Source organism: Eschrichtius robustus, chromosome 3 (genome assembly GCF_028021215.1).
Source record: "Eschrichtius robustus isolate mEscRob2 chromosome 3, mEscRob2.pri, whole genome shotgun sequence".
Taxonomy (NCBI): Eukaryota; Metazoa; Chordata; class Mammalia; order Artiodactyla; family Eschrichtiidae; genus Eschrichtius; species Eschrichtius robustus.
This window is the reverse complement of record NC_090826.1, coordinates 51,413,476-51,436,594: the sequence shown is the minus strand read 5'-3', so window position 1 is coordinate 51,436,594 and position 23,119 is coordinate 51,413,476. Positions and strand designations below refer to the sequence as shown.

The 23,119-nt window shown below is 37.6% G+C and overlaps 1 pseudogene; it reads right to left on the bottom strand.

Annotated features, from left to right (window-relative positions):
• The window catches only part of LOC137760580 (bridging integrator 3 pseudogene), a 101,442-nt pseudogene that overhangs the window by 37,453 nt on the left and 40,870 nt on the right, over positions 1-23,119 (bottom strand).

The following is a 23,119-nucleotide window of genomic DNA, read 5'->3' as shown; positions in this document are numbered from 1 at the left end:
GTAGACTACACTTTCTTCTCAAGTGCACACGGAACAGTCTCCAGGATAGATTACACCTTGGGTCACAAATCAAGCCTTGGAAAATTTAAGAAAATTGAAATTATATCAGGCACCTTTTCTGACCACAACACTATGAGATTGGAAATCAATTACCAAAAAAATGTAAAAAACACAAATACATGGAAGCTAAACAGTGCATTACTAAATAACCAAGAGATCAGTGAAGAAATCAAAGAAGAAAATTAAAAATACATAGAAACAAATGACAATGAAAACACGACGACCCAAAACCTATGGGATGCAGCAAAAGCAGTTCTAAGAGGGAAGTACATAGCAATTCAATCTCACCTCAAGAAACAAGAAAAATCTCACAAAATAATCTAAATCTATACCTAAAGCAACTAGAGAAAGAAGAACAAACAACACCCAAAGTCAGTAGAAAGAAAGAAATCATAAAGATCAGAGCAGACATAAATGAAACAGAAATGAAGAAAACAATAGCAAAGATAAAAAAAACACTAAAAGCTGATTCTTTAAGAAGATATACAAAATTGATAAATCCTTAGCCAGACTCATCAAGAAAAAAAGGGAGAGGATGCAAATCAATAAAATTAGAAATGAAAAAGGAGAAATGACACTGCAGAAATACAAAGAATTATAACAAACTACTACAAATAACTATATGCCAATAATATGGACAACCATGAAGAAATGGACAAATTCTTGGAAAGGTACAATTTTCCAAGACTGAACCAGGAAGAAATAGAAAATATAAACAGACCTATCACAAGTAATGAAATTGAAACTGTAATTAAAAATTTTCCAACAAACAAAGGTCAAAGACCAGATGGCTTCACAGGTGAATTCTATCAAACATTTAGAGAAGAGCTAACACTGATGCTTCTCAAACTTTTCCAAAAAATTGAAGAGGGAGGAACACTCCCAAATTCATTCTACAAAACCACCATCACCCTGGTACAAAAACCAGAAAAAGATATCACAACAAAAGAAAATTATAGACCAGTATCACTGATAAACATAGATGCAAAAATCCTCAACAAAATACTAGCAAACAGAATCCAACAACACATTAAAAGGATCATACACCATGATCAAGTGGGATTTATCCCAGGGATGCAAGGATTCTTCAATATACACAAATCAATCAATGTGATACACCATATTAACAAATTGAAGGAGAAAAACTATATGATCATCTCAATAGATTCAGAAAAAGCTTTTGACAAAATTCAACACCGATTTATGATAAAAACTCTCCAGAAAGTGGGCATAGAGGGAACCTACCTCAACATAATAAAGGCCACATATGACAAACGCACAGCAAACATCATTCTCAATGGTGAAATACTGAAAGCATTCCCTCTAAGATCAGGAACAAGACAAGGATGTCCACTCTCACCACTATTATTCAACATAGTTTTGGAAGTCCTAGCCATGGCAATCAGAGAAGAAAAAAAATAAAAGGAAAACAAATTGGAAAAGAAGAAGTAAACCTGTCACTCTTTTCAGATGACATGGATACTATACATAGATAATCCTAAAGATGCTACTAGAAAACTACTAAAACTAATCAATGAATTTGGTGACGTTGCAGGATACAAAATTAATGCACAGAAGTGTCTTGTATTCCTATATACTAGCAACAAAAGATCAGAAAGAGAAATTAAGGAAACAATCCCATTTACCATTGCAACAAAAAGGATAAAATACCTAGGAGTAAACCTACATAAGGAGGTGAAAGACTTCTAGTCAGAAAACTATAAAACACTGATGAAAGAATTCATAGATGACATAAACAGATGGAGAAATATACCATGTTCTCAGATTGGAAGAATCAATATTGTGAAAATGACTACACTACGCAAAGCAATCTACAGATTCAATGCAATCCCTGTCAAACTACCAATGGCATTCTTCACAGAATTAGAACAAAAAATTTTACAATTCATATGGAAACGCAAAGGACCCCAAATAGCCAAAGCAATCTTAAGAAAGAAAAACAGAACATTCACAGAAAGATAGGAAACATGAAAAGGCAGAGGGCTATGTACCAGATGAAGGAACAAGATAAAACCCCAGAAAAACAACTAAATGAAGTGGAGATAGGCAACCTTCCAGAAAAAGATTTCAGATTAATGATAGTGAAGATGATCCAAGACCTCGGACAAAGAATGGAGGCAAAGATCGAGAAGATGCAAGAAATGATTAACAAAGACCTAGAAGAATTAAAGAACAAACGAACAGACATGAACAATACAATAACTGAAATGAAAACTACACTAGAATGAATCAATAGCAGAATAACTGAGGCAGAAGAACAGATAAGTGACCTGGAAGACAGAATGGCGGAATTCACTGCTGCAGAACAGAATAAAGATAAAAGAATGACAACAAATGAAGACAGCCTAAGAGACCTCTGGGACAACATTAAACGCAAAAACATTCGCATTATAGGGGCCCCAGAAGGAGAAGAGAGAGAGAAAGGACCCGAGAAAATATTTGAAGAGATTATAGTCGAAAATTTCCCTAACATGGGAAAGGAAATAGCCACCCAAGTCCAGGAAGCGCAGACAGTCCCATACAGGATAAACCCAAGGAGAAACATGCTGAGACACATAGTAATCAAATTGGCAAAAATTAAAGACAAAGAAAAATTATTGAAAGCAGCAAGGGAAAAACGACGAATAACATACAAGGGAACTCCCATAAGGTTAACAGCTGATTTCTCAGCAGAAACTCTACAAGCCAGAAGGGAGTGGCATGATATACTTAAAGTGATGAAAGAGAAGAACCTACAATCAAGATTACTCTACACGGCAAGGATCTCATTCAGATTCGATGAAGAAATCAAAAGCTTTACAGACAAGTAAAAGCTAAGAGAATTCAGCACCACCAAACCAGCTCTACAACAAATGCTAAAGGAACTTCTTTAAGTGGGAAACACAAGAGAAGAAAAGGACCTATAAAAACAAACCCAAAACAATTAAGAAAATGGTCATAGGAACATATATATCGATAATTACCTTAAACGTGAATGTATTAAATACTCCAACCAAAAGACACAGGCTTGCTGAATGGATACAAAAACAAGACCCATATATATGCTGTCTACAGGAGACCCACTTCAGACCTAGGGACACATACAGACTGAAAGTGTGGGGATGGAAAAAGATATTTCATGCAAATGGAAATCAAAAGAAAGCTGGAGTAGCAATACTCATATCAGATAAAATAGACTTTAAAATAAAGAATGTTAGAAGAAAAAAGGAAGAACACTACATAATGATTAAATGATCAATCCAAGAAGAAGATATAACAAATATAAATATATATGCACCCAACATAGGGGCACCTCAATACATAAGGCAACTGTTAACAGCTATAAAAGAGGAAATCGACAGTAACACAGTAATAGTGGGGGACTTTAACACCTCACGTACACCAATCGACAGATTATAGAAACAGAAAATTAATAAGGAAACAGAAGCTTTAAATGACACAATAGACCAGATAGATTTAATTGATATTTATAGGACATTCCATCCAAAAACAGCAGATTACACTTTCTTCTCAAGTGCACATGGAACATTCCCCAGGATAGATCACATCTTGGGTCAAAAATCAAGCCTCAGTAAATTTAAGAAAATTGAAATCATATCAGGTATCTTTTCTGACCACAGTGCTATGAGATTAGAAATGAATTACAGGGAAAAAAATGTAAAAAACACAAACACATGGAGGCTAAACAATACGTTACTAAATAACCAAGAGATCACTGAAGAAATCAAAGAGGAAATAAAAAATACCTAGAGACAAATGACAATGAAAACAGGATGACCCAAAATCTATGGGATGCAGAAAAGCAGTTCTAAGAGGGAAGTTTATAGCTATACAAGCCTACCTCAAGAAACAAGGAAATCTCAAACAATCTAACCTTACACCTAAAGGAACTACAGAAAGAAGATCAAACAAAATCCAAAGTTAGCAGAAGGAAAAAAATCATAAAGATCAGAGCAGAAGTAAATGAAATAGAAACAAAGAAAACAATAGCAAAGATCAATAAAACCAAAAGCTGGTTCTTGGAGAAGATAAACAAAATTGATAAACCATTAGCTAGACTCATCAAGAAAAAGAGGGAGAGGACTCAAATCCATAAAATTAGAAATGAAAAAGGAGAAGCTACAACAGACACTGAAGAAATACAAAGCATCCTAAGAGACTACTATAAGCAACTCTATGCAAATAAACTGGACAACGTGGAAGAAATGGACAAATTCTTAGGAAGGTATAACCTTCCAAGACTGAACCAGGAAGAAACAGAAAATATGAACAGACCAATCATAAGTAATGAAATTGAAACTGGAATTAAAAATCTTCCAACAAACCAAAGTCCAGGACCAGATGGCTTCACAGGTGAATTCTATCGAACATTTAGAGAAGAGCTAACACCCATCCTTCTCAAACTCTTCCAAAAAATTGCAGAGGAAGGAACACTCTCAAGCTCATTCTATGAGGCCACCATCACCCTGATACCAAAACCAGACAAAGATACTACAAAAATAGAAAATTACAGGCCAGTATCACTGATGAACATAGATGCAAAAATCCTCAACAAAATACTAGCAAACAGAATCCAACAACACATTAAAGTGATCATACACCACGATCAAGTGGGATTTATCCCAGGGATGCAAGGATTCTTCAATATACGCAAATCAATCAATGTGATACACCATATTAACAAATTGAAGGAGAAAAACTATATGATCATCTCAATAGATTCAGAAAAAGCTTTTGACAAAATTCAACACCGATTTATGATAAAAACTCTCCAGAAAGTGGGCATAGAGGGAACCTACCTCAACATAATAAAGGCCACATATGACAAACGCACAGCAAACATCATTCTCAATGGTGAAATACTGAAAGCATTCCCTCTAAGATCAGGAACAAGACAAGGATGTCCACTCTCACCACTATTATTCAACATAGTTTTGGAAGTCCTAGCCACAGCAATCAGAGAAGGAAAATAAATAAAAGGAATACAAGTTGGAAAAGAAGAAGTAAAACTGTCACTGTTTGCAGATGACATGATACTATACATAGAGAATCTTAAAGATGCCACTAGAAAACTACTAGAGCTAATCAATGAATTTGGTAAAGTTGCAGGATACAAAATTAATGCACAGAAATTTCTCGCATTCCTATACACTAATGATGAAAAATCAGAAAGAGAAATTAAGGAAAGACTCCCATTTACCACTGCAACAAAAAGAATAAAATACCTAGGAATAAACTTACCTAGGGAGACAAAAGACCTGTATGCAGAAAACTATAAGACACTGATGAAAGAAATTAAAGATGATACAAACAGATGGAGAGATATACCATGTTCTTGGATTGGAAGAATCAATATTGTGAAAATGACTATACTACCCAAAGCAATCTACAGATTCAATGCAATCCCTATCAAATTACCAATGGCATTTTTTACAGAACTAGAACAAAAAATCTTAAAGTTTGTATGGAGACACAAAAGACCCCAAATAGCCAAAGCAGTCTTGTGGGAAAAAAACGGAGCTGGAGGAATCAGACTCCCTGAATTCAGACTATACTACAAAGCTACAGTAATGAAGACAATATGGTACTGGCACAAAAACAGAAACATAGATCAATGGAACAAGATAGAAAGCCCAGAGATAAACCCACGCACCTATGGTCAACTAATCTATGACAAAGGAGGCAAGGATATACAATGGAGAAAAGACAGTCTCTTCAATAAGTGGTGCTGGGAAAACTGGACATCTACATGTAGAAGAATGAAATGAAATTAGAACACTTCCTAACACCATACACAAAAATAAACTCAAAGTGGATTAGAAACCTAAATGTAAGTCCAGACACTGTAAAACTCTTAGAGGAAAACATATGAAGAACACTCTTTGACATAACTCACAGCAAGATCTTTTTTGATCCACCTCCTAGAGTAATGGAAATAAAAACAAAAATAAACGAATGGGACCTAATGAAACTTAAAAGCTTTTGCACAGCAAAGGAAACCATAAACAAGATGAAAAGACAACCCTCAGAATGGGAGAATATATTTGCAAATGAATCAACAGACCAAGGATTCATCTCCAAAATATATAAACAGCTCATTCAGCTCAATATTAAAAAAACAAACAACCCAATCCAAAAATGGGCAGAAGACCTAAATAGACATTTCTCCAACGAAGACATACAGATGGCCAAGAAGCACATGAAAAGCTGCTCAACATCACTAATTATTAGAGAAATGGAAACCAAAACTACAATGAGGTACCACCTCACACCAGTTAGAATGGGCGTCATCAGAAAATCTACAAACAACAAATGCTGGAGAGGGTGTGGTAAAAAGGGAACCCTCCTGGTACTGTTGGTTAGAATGTGAATTGATACAGCTGCTATGAAGAACAGTGTGGAGGTTCCTTAAAAAACTAAAAATAGAACTACCATATGACCCAGAAATCCCACTACTGGGCGTATACCCTGAGAAAACCGTAATTCAAAAGGAGTCATGTACCACAATGTTCATTGTAGCACTATTTACAATAGCCAGGACATGGAAGCAACCTAAATGTCCATCAACAGATGAAAGGATAAAGAATATGTGTCACGTATATACAATGGAATATTACTCAGCCATATAAAGAAACGAAATTGAGTTATTTATAGTGAGGTGGATGGACCTACAGTCTGTCATACAGAGAGAAGTAAGTCAGAAAGAGAAGAATACGGTATGCTAACGCATATATATGAAACCTAACCTAGTGGCAGGGCAGGTATAAAGACGTAGACGTAGAGAATGGACTTGAGGACACAGTGGGGAGGGGGAAGCTGGGGCAAAGTGAGAGTAGCATCGACATATATACACTACCAAATGTAAAACAGATAGCTAGTGGGAAGCAGTAGCATAGCACAGGGAGATCAGCTCGGTGCTTTGCCATGACCTAGAGGGGTAGGATAGGGAGGGTAGGAGGGAGGCTCAAGAGGGAGGGGATATGGGGGTATATGTGTGAATATGGCTGATTCACTTTGTTGTACAACAGAAACTAACAGCATTGTGAAGCAATTATACTCCAATAAAGATGTATTAAAAAAAATTTTTTTTAATAAAATATAAAACAAAGCCAGCATTTGATGTAAACTAGAAGCAAAGGGATAGCTTAGGGAGTACTCCCTCTTGAGGCACCTCTGGGCTCATACCAAAAGTATTTTTTTTTACCTAGAAGTATGGTCAAGAAAGCATATAGTTCCCTCATGGATATATACTTTCATACTGTTGTTACAAGTGCGATCTAAAGACTACTGGATTGTGTATTCTGTAAGAGCACAGACCATATGTTTTAGTCACCCAATGGATGTAGTATATCAAACTTGGTAAGCATTCAGTTAGTATTTATTGGATGATGCAATAAGTCAATTAATCAATCAGTCCAAAAAGGTTTCATATACTTTTCCATCTGTCATTTCTCATTGCTCTTGGTTCACCTCATTTGAAGTTTTGATTGTATGTCAAGTACAAATTAAATTTATTAAACTGTATTTGAGTAGGCCTTCCCAATCTTTCTCATAGCTCTTCCCTGGTAGTGAATATTAATATTGAAGATTGTATAAATTCGTGGCTAAAAGATGAGCCTTCAGAATGCTATGAGTTTAATACATGAGTTGGGCATAGTTGAACTTTTATGGTCATCTAGGGTAACTTAGGTACCTTCAAAGGATTTTTGATGGTGTAGCATATCAATGTTCATAGATTTCCAGGATATATTTATTTTCCTTCTAAATGTATAAAAAGACAAATGTCAGATTGTCTTTTTGTAGGCTTATATGACAAGTGACTCACACTGGATTAATTATTTACCTACCATGGGCCAAATTTCCCTATTGAAAGCAACCTTTTTTCCTGATTTTATCTTAGTTGATATGCTTCAATCCTTGGTTAATAGTCATAGAAAAATAAGTCTGAACTTTGATATTCATCATGGCCTGTAGTCCAGAGCATGGATGAATGGATGATTTTCCATGTCATGAACAGAACTGGAAATGAACAGATAACTGGCATAGGCTCAAAATAAAGTGTACTAAGAAGGGCATTATTTTTCTCCCTCAAAATATAGAAATGTCATTCTCTAAGGTCTTGAGAAACTTCCTAGCTAACCCAGAATATTTCTATAAGTTACTAATGTTTAGGCAAAATGAGAAGGAGAATAACAATCTGAAGTAGAAGGGGAGCTCACCAGTTCTCCATTCTGGCAGTATTCTTGTACCATTTAATCTGTTTCAAGATTCAACATTTCTAATATATAAGTTGGCTTTGTCAACACCAACCAACTGAAAATACATTGGGAGTGTTGACTGTTGGAAGAATAAGTCGTCATGGACATTCTTGGAGAACTCCATGGGAATAGAAAATGACCCCCTGGTCAACAAAAATAACAAAATATAAAGAGCAAGATATTAGCTATCAATGAAAGGAAGTAAGTGTTTCTCATCCCTGGTGACATCAGACAAAAAGTCTATATTATTTGTGCCTCAGGTGGCAATTGATGTTAGGCAGATAACAGCTAGTAGAATCAATGGCTTCTTGGAAAGTGTGACTATATCACAGCTCAGGTAAACTCATTTGGACCAGATCCAGTTAAATGGAAAGATGGTGCTTCAAAAGAGGGCACAGCTTAATTTTCTTGTTTTATCGAAAACTAAATTCAGATAGTGGAGTCTTGGGAAAGCTGGGAGTCTGAACACAGAAGTCTCAAGTTTTCCATGCCTGCTCAAGAAAAGGAGTAGAGCATCAGTTGTGTGGGTCAGTTGAATGACTCTTGAAGAATGAAGTTGTCCAGCAATTATCAGAGCATGGACTCCATTTATTCATTTTTCATTTAATCTAGTGTTGTACAGTATGATATACTGATTAAATTTCTTAACATATCTTAGAGGTACGATCATTTACCCACAGGTAGTCTCAGAAGCGACTGCCCTGCTCACATTCCATGAAGCTAACGACCTGGTGATGTCAAACAAGATTGCACAGGTTAAACTCTCCTTTTGAAAGTGTAGACAGATGAGACTATTTTAGTCACTTTCCTTTCTCCTATAGTTTTTCTCCAATTGAGTTCTTTAACACTGGATTTTTCTCTCTATGTTATTGGAGAAATGATGAACATTCTTTCTCTCATGGACTGAGTGAGTAAACTTCAGGGACTCTCAGACCGCTGGTCTTCCTGTCTATGTCTCTGAAAGCCAGTATAATGTAACTGTAAGGACCATAGGCCCAGAGACCGGACACAAAAGCTACAGATTACAACTCTGCCACTAACTCATGTTGTGACCTTGAACAAGTCATTTTCCTTTTCTAGGTCACAATTTTCTCATCTGTCAAATGAAGGCATTCAATGAATAATTTGTAAGTACAATTTACAGCTTAATAATTCTTTAATTCAAAGCATAATTTGGGGTCTAGATTTCCCTGGTATTTTTAGGTACCTCATTTGCTCCAACAAAGATTAGACTTTCTGGATATTAAGTAACGGTTAATGTATGTTTGATGTCACGGATGTGGAAAAAGTCATTAACTTTGTGAACTATTCCAAGTTTACTTTGGGAAACTTTGAGGAATTCTGAAAGAACTCATTTGCATATCCAATCTTAGTGGCATGAGTGATTTGAAACATGTCTCTTAGGTGGACAAATCAATTCATTCTCATAAATAGGTCAGTCCTTTTTGGTTCTCTTTGGGAATAGCCTTTCTGCTTGAGAATGTTTTAAGAAGGAAATGGGAGCTATTCAATGCCTTGTGTCTTTCACATTCTGCCTCCTAGGTCCAATGGACCTTTAACAAGTACCCAATCTGAGAGATAATCAGGGGGTAACTAAGGCATTTGCAAAAGAGTATCCATTTTGATTCAGGAGTTAGTGATTCTCAGTCTTTTATGATCCTCACTATGGCTGACTGAATGTGAATTCTTCATATATACAGTTACCCAATGGTTTTTCTTTTTTGTTCTACAGACCCTAAGATATAAAACATAGAGAGATATGAAAGGATCCCTCAGGAAGTTTAACTCTTCCTATATTGATGGAAAATACTTCAAAGTTGGCAAAAAACCAACTTCTAGAATCCTTTAGAATATTGTTTAAAGGAGAGAACTTATGTGGTATCAGATGCTGCAAACTCTCAGGTCATGTCTACAACTGAGTATGCTGTCAATAAGTATGTTCTCTTATTATTAATAGTATTATGTTATTCTCCTAAACAATATCAATACTAGAGAACTGGCATTCTACTTGATGTAACCCTTTTCCCCAGACTACATCCTCACCAGAGCTCTAAGGGTTGAACTGAATATATATGATGTATATGATGTATATCATCTGTTTCTCCTCCATATCCACTTTCTACTATTCTGTATCACGTCATCCAGGAGGCTGATCCGTATGAATATATGAATGGAATAACCTGCTTTCTAACTTCCAGCTGGGTTTGATCAATGGGTAATACTAGCAAGAACACAGAGGACAAGAGAAAGGAGGCTGTTTATTGCCCTCCTCCCTCCCATTATGATTGGTTAGTTGCCATCAACTAAAGGTTTCATCCCCTATCAGGCAGTTCTCTTCACACAACTATCTCTGTACGTAGTTAGTAACCATTCCCTACCCTTGTCCATCAGGCTAGTGCTTTCCTGTTACTAACCAGAGAACACTGTACCATTCTTTCCAGTTTACCTACACCCAACCACATCTTGGTAAATAGCCCCTTTATTACATTTTCTTCAAATTATCCATTTAATGTGTGGCATGCCTTTCCTGACAGGACTCTGACAATGCATGTGGCCTGTAGGCTGTCAGTTCCATGAGGACAGGGATCTTTGTTCTAAGTTATTCATTGCTGTATCAACAGCACTTTAGCACAGTCCCTGGCATGTATTAGGCATTCGAGATAAATTTGTTGAAGGAGTGACTGTTCTCTAAATAGCTTTAGAACAGATTTTATGGAGGCAAAGACTTTTTATAATTATGGAGGCACTCTTTAAGAAAAAGAATATGCAAATATGTCAGTGTTGCAATGTTTATAAAAATATATGACCTTATTGCTAAGGCCCCTCAAGACCTTGAATGGGTCCTATGCAAATGAAGGGCCCTGAAACTTAAGTTTCTCCAGCTTCAACCTGCCTCTTCTTGAATCTCAACTCAGAGTTTCAAGGAATCTGCCAGTTGCCTTCATAGAAATGTGAAGAGAACAGCATGATGTAAAGGACAATGCATAGCATTAGGAGTCAGATACACATGGGTGAGAATTCCAACTCCTCAGCTTATAAGTTATCTTCCAAGAGACTTGGTCTACTTCATCTATAATAGAGGGATAATATTCTTCTTTCAGAGAACTGTTGTGAGGATTATCTGAGATAACTATGTAAAGGTTCAAGCTTACAATAAGCGCTTAGAGATTGGTCAGTCTTTCCCTGGGAAAGGTATGTTCCCAGCAGCCTCTGTTCAAGCTTTCCCCAGTCCTGCTTCTTATCTATTATGATAGAACTGGATCTTCCCAGTGAATCCTCTGAGACCCTGTCTAAGCAGGTGCTACTTCAGGACTGGACCATAGCCCTATTTACACTATGTTCTGGAATCAATATTTGCACAATGGAAAGTCTAGCATCTAACAAAATTTGCCTCCAGCCAAACATATAGCCCTGTTTGCTGGGGATTCCTTTATGTCACTGGCCATAACTCAGCCAGATCTCTAAGGAGCCATTTAGATGCTCTAAGCAAATTTTTTCATTGCTTTCTCAAAGGAAAAATTCTCCTCATATTTCATTTTCTAAGTGACCCTCAAAGGCATGTCAGCTGCCTTCTACATAAACATTTTATTATAGTTTTGAGCAAGCTACATTTTAGAGCCTGGGTTATCTTTTTTTAAAAATTCTATTTGCTCTGTTATTAATTCTCTCCTCTTCCAGTTACTCAAGTATGAATTACACCCAAATCCTTGCTTAAACAATGCAAAATCCATGAAGATAGGGATGGTATTGCTTTACTTATCATTGTATTCTCAGAATATAGTGACTGGCATGTGATAGATACTCAAAAAATATTTTTGAATTAATAAATGAATGATTGAGTATATCATGCAGAATGGAATACAAGAGTATGACCTAGGGGATATTAGTTATAAGGGTAAACTAAGAAATCAAATATGGGCAATACTTTATACTGTATATCTACAAGGGTTAGATATCTTATGAGAGAGAGTTCTTCATGACTGGAGATGCTAAAATAGAAACTGGTGAACATTTTTCAGGAATTCTGTAAAGAAAAATCTTGCCTTAAATTGAAGATGGAAGTTGGTTTCCTCTAATTTCAATACCAACTCAGAATTTATGATTTCCTACATTCATACTAAGCGTTAGGTAGTAGTTTGTGGTAATTTAGGGGTCTAATTGACCTTGGAGCTAATTCCAGTTCCCATATACTAACTTTGGTACCTTGACCAAGTCAAGTTCCCTGAGCCTCAGTTTCTGTATCTGTAGAGTGAGCATAATACTGATTTCACAGGATCACCGTAGATTAAATGAAATATTAAATTTAAGAGCCCCCAAGCACCACTCTAAACATCTATTAACTGCTCAACAGGTATTAGATGCCTTTTCATCCCTCAAATTTATGCTCTTAATAAAGTTAGACTAGTTAAGGAATTCCTCAAGAATGCAATGTAAGAAAGAGGCTGGTACTGCAATTCAGAAGACCTAGTCTCTTGGTCTATCATTGGCCCTAATCCCCTCTGTGACTTTTAGCAAATCAGGCACCTCTGATTCTTCAGTTATAACATGAAGGCCCCAGATTAAATACTGCCTTAGATTTCCTCAAATGCTGAAGCTATGGTATGTCTTCAGAAAGCTCAGTTTACCTACATAATACTCAGAACAATACTAAATAGAAAAAACCACACTTCCTTGTTGATTTTTCTTACCCTTATGGGTAGAATCCTAGCACATGGCTGAATCCAACTTGGTCCCATGAGTATATTATTGTGTACTCTGGGCTTTGTGAAATACAATAAGCCACATGTAATTCATTAGCCATAATGAACCTATCTTGACTAAGAGGCAGGCGTCCTCTCTGAGGCAGACCTCTTCCACAATAACTTCATTTCTTCCTGGAATGAGACTGAAGAATTAATACACGGCAGCTATTAGGATAATATTTCAATTTTTCAAAAGGAAATGTTCTTAACATGGGCCTGGTATCCCTCCTGCTGTTAACAATAGAACCCTCCACCTCCTTCTATGAGCCTTCCCTATAAAGGCCAGAAAACTCATTCTCTGCTAAACGAGTACTTACATAACCGGAGTGAGGAAGAGATCATTTTAGCTTCCTGCCCAGAAAGCCTACAGTGCACTGGTGTGTCTTCCTGAAATCTGATTAGTTCTTCAAATAAAAAGCCTGATACTTTTTCATTATATTCTTCTTCCTCTGGGAATAATTTTGCAAAAAAATAATATGAATAACAAAACGTAACATTAAAATGGGGTGAGCTATTCAATGGAGATAAAGAGCAGGGGTCAAGAAAAGACTCTTGCCTCTAACTGGGAAATTAAACTGCCCTCTCAGTTCTGATTATAAAGGGAAGAAAAAGATTTCACTCGACTGTGAAGGCAAAAGATTTGATTGATAGAGCTGTTATCCTTGGTTAGCTTTATAATGACTTACTTTGAATGGGTTGATTTTAAGAAAAATTGATTTCAAAAATATGCCTCTGCCTCCCTGTCTTTATTTAAGTCACAGCCACCCCCCTCTCCACACCCAGAGCACATCCTCATAACATTTTCATCATTAATGAGTAGTGTTAACTTCTGGATGATTTCACGACTCGATCTGCTGATGCACTGGCAGATCCTGACTGTGTTAAGTTTTGCAATGTTCTTATCCAGAGGTTTCAATGAGAACCACATGTTTCTGCCACTTACTCTAATTCTAGTTAGTGACAATATCTGCTACTCTGAGACTTTTCAGGAACTCTCTACAGACCCAAGTTGCCCTGGCTTGAAGGATGAGTTTGGATATGACTGGAGCCTGAGTCCAAAAGGCACAGGAATACTGTGAACTAAAGAAAGAGCAGAGAGAGAGTCACAATATAGACACCAACTTCTGAAAAAGGCTCTGGGAAAACAACCTCAAAGTGGAAATCAGACCACGTGAGTTACAGAATCAGTAAATACTGACTTACGTGCCCAGTGAAAACGGGCTGTTTCACATTATTTCAGCATCAAATCTACATTTTAAGGAGTCATTATTAACTCTACTTATAATGAAGGCACTGAAGCTCTGAAAAGTTACATCACTTTCTTAAGGTCCCAAAATTATTGCAGAGTTGAAATCTGAACTCAGATCTCCTAAGTCTTTGTTACTAACTGCCTCTTAGAACCAAAGAACAGCATTAAAAACCCCTCTCTGACCAAGATTAAAACTACTAATCATTAAATTAAAAGTGCCTTGTAGGGACTTCTCTGGTGGCACAGTGGTTAAGAATCTGCCTGCCAATGCAGGGGACACGGGTTCAAGCCCTGGTCCAGGAAGATCCCACATGCCACGGAGCAACTAAGCCCGTGTGCCACAACTACTGAGCCTGCGTGCCACAACTACTGAAGCCCGCGCGCCTAGAGCCCATGCTCCGCAACAGGAGAAGCCACCGCAGTGAGAAGCCGGCACAGCACAACGAAGAGTAGCCCCCGCTCACCGTTAACTAGAGAAACCTCATGCGCAGCAATGAAGACCCAATGGAGCCAAAAAAATAAAAATTAAAAAAAAAAAAAGTGCCTTGTAATCATTACAATCTTGTTTTTCCGATGATCATGGTTGTCCATAGCTTTCAGGATAAAGTTCAATGTTCTTACCTTAACCCACAAAACCCACAAGGCTCTCCATCACCTTTCTTCCTACTCATTTGCCTTCCTCTCTCCTTAATCCCCAGAAGCTTATCTTATTCTACAGAACTGCCCTCCACCCCAGACAGTAATTACAATTTCCCAGTACACATGCCACTCCTCCACTCAGGGTGCCTTCTCTCCCTTATTTATCCAGTTAACTCAAATATATCTTTAAAAATCAGCTCTATGGTCTCCTCTTCTGGAAAGCCTACTTTGACTCCAGCTTAATTTAGATGCCTCTGCTCTGTGTCCCCACCCATACCATGGGGACCATACTGCTAACTATTCTCCATAATGACTCATTGACTTGCTTTTCTCCTTTACCAGATTCAGAACTCCCTAAGAACCAGACTATGTTGAATTTATCTTGTATCCTCAGCATCTATCACAACAACTGAGGCATAAAAAGTGATTAATGATTCTGAGTGAGTAAATGATTAAAAACAAGGTTGATCAGGAGATGACTAACAAGACATATGGGAGACAATTTCTGAGAAGCCAAATTCTTTCAGCCACAGTATGGCTTTACCTACCTGTACAATTTCACACATCACTCCCTGCTGCCCCCTTCTAACTCCTCCCATCTTATACTAGAAGGGATATTTTCTAGTATAAGAAATTTCTTGTAAGTATATATTATAAGTATAATTTCTGTTGACCTAAAACAATTAGACTGCCAGTTATTTCTCAGGATCAGTAAAGAATTGCTCTTCAGGGTCTGCAACCATAGTGAGCCATGCGCAAGTCTCCAGCAAAGATGGAGAGAAGAACTCTTTCATAGAGTGGAAAAGGAAGTTGGGAGGGTTGTAGTAAACAAAGAGCCCTCAGCTTTTCATTGGCTGAGTTCTGACAGTCTCTCACTGGGAGTTCTTGCCAGCAAGGAAGAGGAAGCCCTTCTTTTTCCTGTTGGGCTCTGCCTATTGTCACAGGGCATGAGAGCCCCCATTCTGGTCTCCCAACTCTATTGAACTGAAGTTTCTGTTTATTCATTTTTTTTACCACCCATTCATGATTATCTTTGATATGTTAAAGTTTAGCTTTATGCTCTCAACTTTCACTGACAATTGCTATGAAAAATAACCCCCAAAACTCACTGCTGATTCTTATGAATCTCTATATTGGGAAGTTCTTAGAAAGTTTAGCCCTTGAAGAACTTAATTTCCCCTTAATGGATTTGGCATCCTTTTTATAATATAAGCTATGTAACCAAGTATGATTTCATATTCACTTTAGCTTCTAGGAAATTTAGAGTCAAATTTCTTGCCCAATCATAGCAACTATACAGGCCCTCTGGTTTGCAAATTTTTATTTTTGTTTTACTTTCTGGTCTCTACTTCAATTCAACAACATTTTTTGAGAACTTACTGGATGCATGAAACTGTTCTGGGGCTTTAGTGTATATCAATTAACAAAATAGAATTAAAATTCTACCCTCATGAAACTTACCCAGTTTCAAGGTATATTATTTTTTATGTACATCATACAAACCAATTCCAAAATTAATGCTGTACATATGATCTAAAGTTGATGCTTATATTTAGTCAATCCTGTTTCCTTCTTTTATGATGCATTTATTATAATTATATCTCTCAACTAAATTTTGTAAATGCTGACATTCACAGATTTGAAACCTCTAAGAAAAACATAAAATGCTGGTGGAATTAGAATCATCTCATTTCAGACTTTCTTAAATAATGGTAATTGAAAGTTTATAGGCAGCTTCAGTAATTCCTAATCAGTGCTTTTTAACACATTAGCAGTTGGTGTCTGGAGTCTGACATTTGCTGTGAATGAGTGCCTGACAGCTTTTGTTGTAAGTTTGGGCTTCTTTTGCCTAGTAATTTGCTCCCTGCTGTCTAAGGGGAGGGAACTTTACTTTCCCAGATGTCCTACAAAGTGTCAGTGTCAGTCTCCCAACCCACCCCAGAGCTTAATGCTCCCCACCAATACCAGCGACCCTGACCTGAAGGTTTCCTAGCTACGGGTCAGATATGACTTGTACTGGGATTGGGAGGGCTTCTCCTGAGATGCATCTGCCAGTCTTCAGAATATCTAGAGAGTTTCTTTTTATGCAAGACTTTACAGAGACATCCAGAGCATCAGTTGAGAGCTGAATCTCTTTCATGCACTAAGAATATTCAGTTTGTAATACAATTAACAAAAGCATACTTTGCATTGGATTGTATATACTATACAATGGCAACCTGATATTTATGTCCTATTCAACTTCCCCAAAGGGTTAGAGAAAACCTTTAGAGTGAAGTGGCTAACCAAATGAGATCTACTGTATCTACCATTTTTCCTAACATTGTTGAAACTCTTCTCCTGGGCCTCATGCTGTTCTTGTCTCACACTGCCTATTCTGTCAGAGGATCTGACCAATGGGGGCCTGAGCTGAAAATGTATCCCTCATTGGGAAGAAAAATGTAACTCCATTCACTAAACCTTACCCCACCTACCCCATCTTTATTTAACTGTTTCTCACTATCAATACCATATAGGCTACACATACAACAGTGCTATCTAATCCAGCCTAATTCATCAAGCAAGAATTTAATGAATAACTACTAAATATGCAAAATAGACAGAGAATGACTATGGCAGGGACTTGGACCTCCTACAAGGTCCCTCCTGTTTGTGTGCTTGAAGGATATTGTCACCTGCTGGCCCATAGTTCACAGTGTTTCTTTGTTTTGTTTTTCGTATATTGAAAAATGTGACTTTTATACGACAACGAAGCAAATCATAGCCTCCCCACTTCACCACTTATGTGTATGATTCCATTTTCTTTTAATAAATATACCACATTCCCAACAGCTTATAATCATTTCCTTACAGGAAGCTGGCAAGAAAATGTGCTCCCAAGCTATGGATACGCAAAACATCATCGACAAATCGTAAATGCACTTTACTGGACAAAAGAAGTCTCTCCCCAAAGACTGCATACTGTGTGAATCCATGCATACAACATTCAGGAAAAGGTGAGACTATAAATATTGAGAACAAATCAATGGTATTCAAGGTTCGGAGGGGGGTGCTGGGCTTACCTAGAAAGAAACTACATAAGGGAATTTTGGCATAGAGAGAGAGAGATGAATCTGTGTCATGATTTTAGGAGTAGTTGCATGACTCTGAGTATCAAAACCTACAGAATTGTATAGTCAGGAATAATTTTATTTTAGGTAAGAAAAAGTTAATAAATATCAAAGCCCATGTGATGAAAAGAACTCCAGCTACAAGTCTAATAAGTATAAATTTGCTACACTACCTAAGATACATATTTATATCATCTTTAGTTATTAGCCTTTAGACTTATGATGTCCAAAACAATACTAGAATTTTGATAAGATATATCCAAGTATTTAAATACCCTATAATCATAGATACATGGAATCTAAAAGTTATAAAGAATCTTGAGGGCAATTTACCATTAGATTAACAGATTAACAAGAAAAACATATAATCATCTCAGTAGATTCAGAGAAATCCTCTGATGATATCCAACATCCAATTCTGACTAGAAAAAATAAGACAAAAACAAACAAAAACCCTCTCAGCACTCAAGGCATAGAAAGGAACAACCACAATCTAATGAACCACATCTACAAAAACTGTGAAGCAAACATCATACTTAACAGTAGAAGACTGAATGCTTTCCCCTAAGATGAGGAGCAAATCAAGGGACCACTTTGGACCACTTCTATTTAACATTACTGGCCGTTCTACACAGAGGTACAAGGAAACTATAATGTTTTCATGCCTATTTACCAAATTATACACTTCAAATATGTGTGAGTTTTTTGTATATCGAATATACCTCAATAAAGCTTTAAAAATTATGTGATTTAAGCACAGTCCTTTCACCTACTGCTAACCAAAGCCTAATCAAGTTCTTGGTCTCTTCACAGTCTGAGAATATTGGATCGTAGAAGTAGCCAGGAAGTCAGGAAGTCACTAGGTGGAGACAGGCCTAATGTTTGGGAGGTGGCTAAGCATTCTCTTCTGACAAAATGGAGTAAAATAAATCAGACTTCCAGAAATCCTGTTCACTAGGAGCATACACTAATGAGTTCTAACCTCACTGAGAAGTAGAAAAGATAGTATAAAAGACTTAGCGTTTTGGAATCACACAGATTTCAAATCAAATTCTGAATTAACCAAATTTTGGTTGTGTAATTTTGATATATTTATTACACTTTCTGAGCTTCAGTTCCTGCTCTGTCAAATGAGGACAATAATACTGTTTTTTCTAAAGGGTGCTTTGAGGAACAAATAAGTTATTCTATGTTAAATGACATATATTAGGCATTCAATAAATATTGTACAAGTTCCCTTTCTCTTCTCCAAAATCCTTTAAGTCTTTTCTGCTTTTATTTTGTTTCCAAAGCCTTGTAAATAATTATCCAATTATTTATTAGGTATTTTCTCAAAATCAACCCCTGTGCTGTGTAGTGAGTTATCATAGAAGAAACAGGCATGGCATTTACCTAGAAAGAACTCACAGTCTAGTCAGGAAGACCAATGTATAGAAACAAATGCTATCCTGCAATCAAAGTAAGTACTACAAAAAGTAGGGCTACAACAAGTAGAGTGAATAATTTTGCTCAGATGACTCAAGTAAGGTTTTTCCAGAGCAAAAAGAATGTCTTAAAATATGGATGAGAGTTACTAGGTTTATGTGGATGTAGGGAAAAGCATTTCAAGCTGAGCAAACAAAGAATATATACTACATTCACAGGCTTTATTAACAAAGTGCTTTTTGCATCCTGCTTCATGACATAAGTCTGATCCACACACACTGAGACCAACTTCAGGTGTCACCAAGCAAAGCCCATTAACAATTCTCCAGTGCAAGCTCTCACCTTTCCATTCTTTGATTATCCTTTGCTTCTGAACCAAACTCGGTCTCGTTCTATTGGCATGAGCCACACCCAGCAGGAGGACCCTTGTTGGGGCCCAACTTGGGAGGGTCAGTAACACATGGACTCCTATAGCAAGTGTTTAACTGCACGGCGATCTGCCCAAAAACTCCACGGCACACTTATCCTATATGATCTTCACGTCCTTGGTCTACCCCAGGCTCTGGGAAAGTAAATAGAAGAGGCCCAGACCATCAACAATCTAATCTTGGAAAAAGAGGTTGTGTCTTCTAAGTTCCCCACCAAGTTTGTCTTTATCACAACATTTGTATCATTTGAAGGCTTCTCCCTCTTAGGCTATAGGAAGTAGAGAAATGGCAAACTCCTTGGGCATATCAGATATAGATATAAATACTGAATATTAGTTTTCCAAACTAATTGCAGAGGGAATGAAACAAATTACCCGCCTCTAAAGAAATTGCTGAGCACCTTAGAGAAAAGTACCAAATAACCATACCACAACCAGCAAATCTGAAACATCTGGAATCAGATCCTTTGGAATACACATCAAAAGCTATATATTGAATAGATCAAGGAAGTATTCTGCTCCTGAGCTGGAAGAGTTAATTTGATTTAGAACCACAGACAGTGAACTGTTCCATTTCCCTTACCATGCCATTGCATCTTTTTTCGTGAAGTGTTCTAATATGCTGCCTTGATTTGAAGTTGCCTAGATGTGAGAGGCATCATGAAATCTTACAGGTACCAAATTCTTGATTTCAAGATTTGTGGTCATTTCATTGCAATATGCTGCTTCTGAAAGAATGGCCATGCCATTCTCCCCTCCCCCACCATACTTTTTAGAAGGATCTTGAGTAATTGAAGCTTACTCAGGATTGCTCAGTTTTGATGCGAAAAAGGGAGAGATTGGAGTTTAGGTACATGAGTCCAAGGAGAGTCAACACCTTGAAACACCTTACAAAGAAGAAACAATAATTAGAAAGCTCTAAAAAGAAGTAAAGGAAAAGGAACTACTTATGTGCTTTGTGCTGTGCTAAGTACTTAATCACAGCCAGTGATAGCTATTAATATCTCTATTTTAAAGATAAAGAAACTGAGGCTTGGTGAAGTAGTAAAGATGGTCACAAAGCCATCAGTCTTTTATAATCATAATAACCTTATTTGAATAGTACTTGGTATTTTTCAATGTGTTGCTAAATCCATTCTTTAAATTGCTCCTATTTTCATCTGTATGAAAAGGGCAAGACATATTTTCTGAATTCTATTTTATACCTGATCAAACTAAGGCACAGAACTTTAAATCCTTTGTCTAATTGACTGCCAAAAATCCCCACTACCCCATAGCTTACAATAGTAACAATTTATTGTATCTCATGATTCTGCAGTGAAGTATCTGAGCAGGGCTCAGCTGTATGACTCTTCCATGTAGCACTGAAATCTCTCAGTAGTATTCACCTGGCAGATGGGCTGGCTTGGAGGACTGAAGATGGCTTCACTCATGTCTGGTGCTTTGTCAGGGATAGCTGGTAGGCTGGACTCAGCTGGGACTTTTTTTCTTTTTAATTTTATTGAGATACAATTGACAAATATCATTGTTTAGATTTAAAGTGTACAACGTGATGATTTGACATACATATACATTGTGGAATGATTACCAAGATCAAGGGGACTTTTGACCAGAAGGCTTACACATGGCCTCTCCAGCATGATGGTCCTAGGTTAGTTCCAAAAGAGGGTGTTCCAGCGAACAAGAAGAAACTGCATGACATTTATAACCTAACTTTGAAAGTCACATAGTTACTCCTCCCAGATTCTATTGGCCAAAGCAGTCATAAACTCACGCAAATTCAAGAGGAGGGAAGGTAAACATGAAATGAAATGTCAAAGGACCCGTGATGATGTTTCAAGACTGCCATAGGTGCACAGGTACTATTGGAATCGTGATTTAAAGCCACAACTTTGTCCCATTCCCTTGATGCTCTACCTGAGGAACCACCAACAATTCACAAGCCTGCAGGGTTGGAAGGGCAGGGAAAAGGGGCTGTCAGGGAACAATGGCAACCCAGAAGGCATAGACTCAGGGCTGTGCCAAGATTCCATTGCCAGTTGTGTTGGTCTATCATGAAAATCTAGAAATCCAGATTTTTATGTGAAATCTCCCAATTTTTAATTATTAGGAAATAATTCAAAATTTTAATATACTACATGAATTAATTTTAATCTTTAATTTTTTTTCACATCTTTATTGGAGTGTAAATGCTTTACAATGTTGTGTTAGTTTCTATTGTACAACAAAGTGAATCAGCTATATGTATACATATATCCCCATATCCCCTCCCTCTTGCATCTCCCTCCCACCCTCCCTATCCCACTCCTTTAGGTGGTCACAAAGCACCGAGCTGATCTCCCCGTGCTATGCAGCTGCTTCCCACTAGCCATCCATTTTTTTTTTTTTTAATTAATTTATTTATTTATTTATGGCTGCGCTGGGTCCCCGCCTCCGCGCGAGGGCCCCCTCCAGTCGCGGCAAGCGGGGGCCACTCCCCACCGCAGTGCGCGGGCCTCTCACCATCGCGGCCTCCCCCGCTGCGGAGCACAGGCTCCAGACGCGCAGGCCCAGCAACCGTGGCCCACGGGCCCAGTCACTCCACGGCACGCGGGACCCCCCCAGACCAGGGCCCGAACCCGCGCCCCCCGCACCGGCAGGCAGACTCCCAACCACTGCACCACCAGGGAAGCCCTAGCCACCCATTTTACATTTGGTAGTGTATATATGTCAGTGCTACTCTCTCACTTCATCCCAGCTTCCCCTCCCCCCGCCCTGTCCCCTCAAGTCCATTCTCTACGTCTGCATCTTTATTCTTGCCCTGCAACTAGGTTCATCAGTACCACTTCTTAAAATTCCATATATATGCATTAGCATACAGTATTTGCTTTTCTTTATGACTTACTTCACTCTGTATGACAGATTCTAGGTCCATCCACCTCACTACAAATAACTCAATTTCGTTCCTTTTTATGGCCGAGTAATATTCTATTGTATATATGTGCCACATCTTCTTTATCCATGCATCTGTTGATGGACATTTAGGTTGCTTCCATGTCCTGGCTATTGTAAATAGTGCTGCAATGAACATTGTGGTACATGAATCTTTTTGAATTATGGTTTTCTCAGGGTATATGCCCAGTAGTGGGATTGTTGGGTCATATGGTAGTTCTATTTTTAATTTTTTAAGGAACCTCCATACTGTTCTC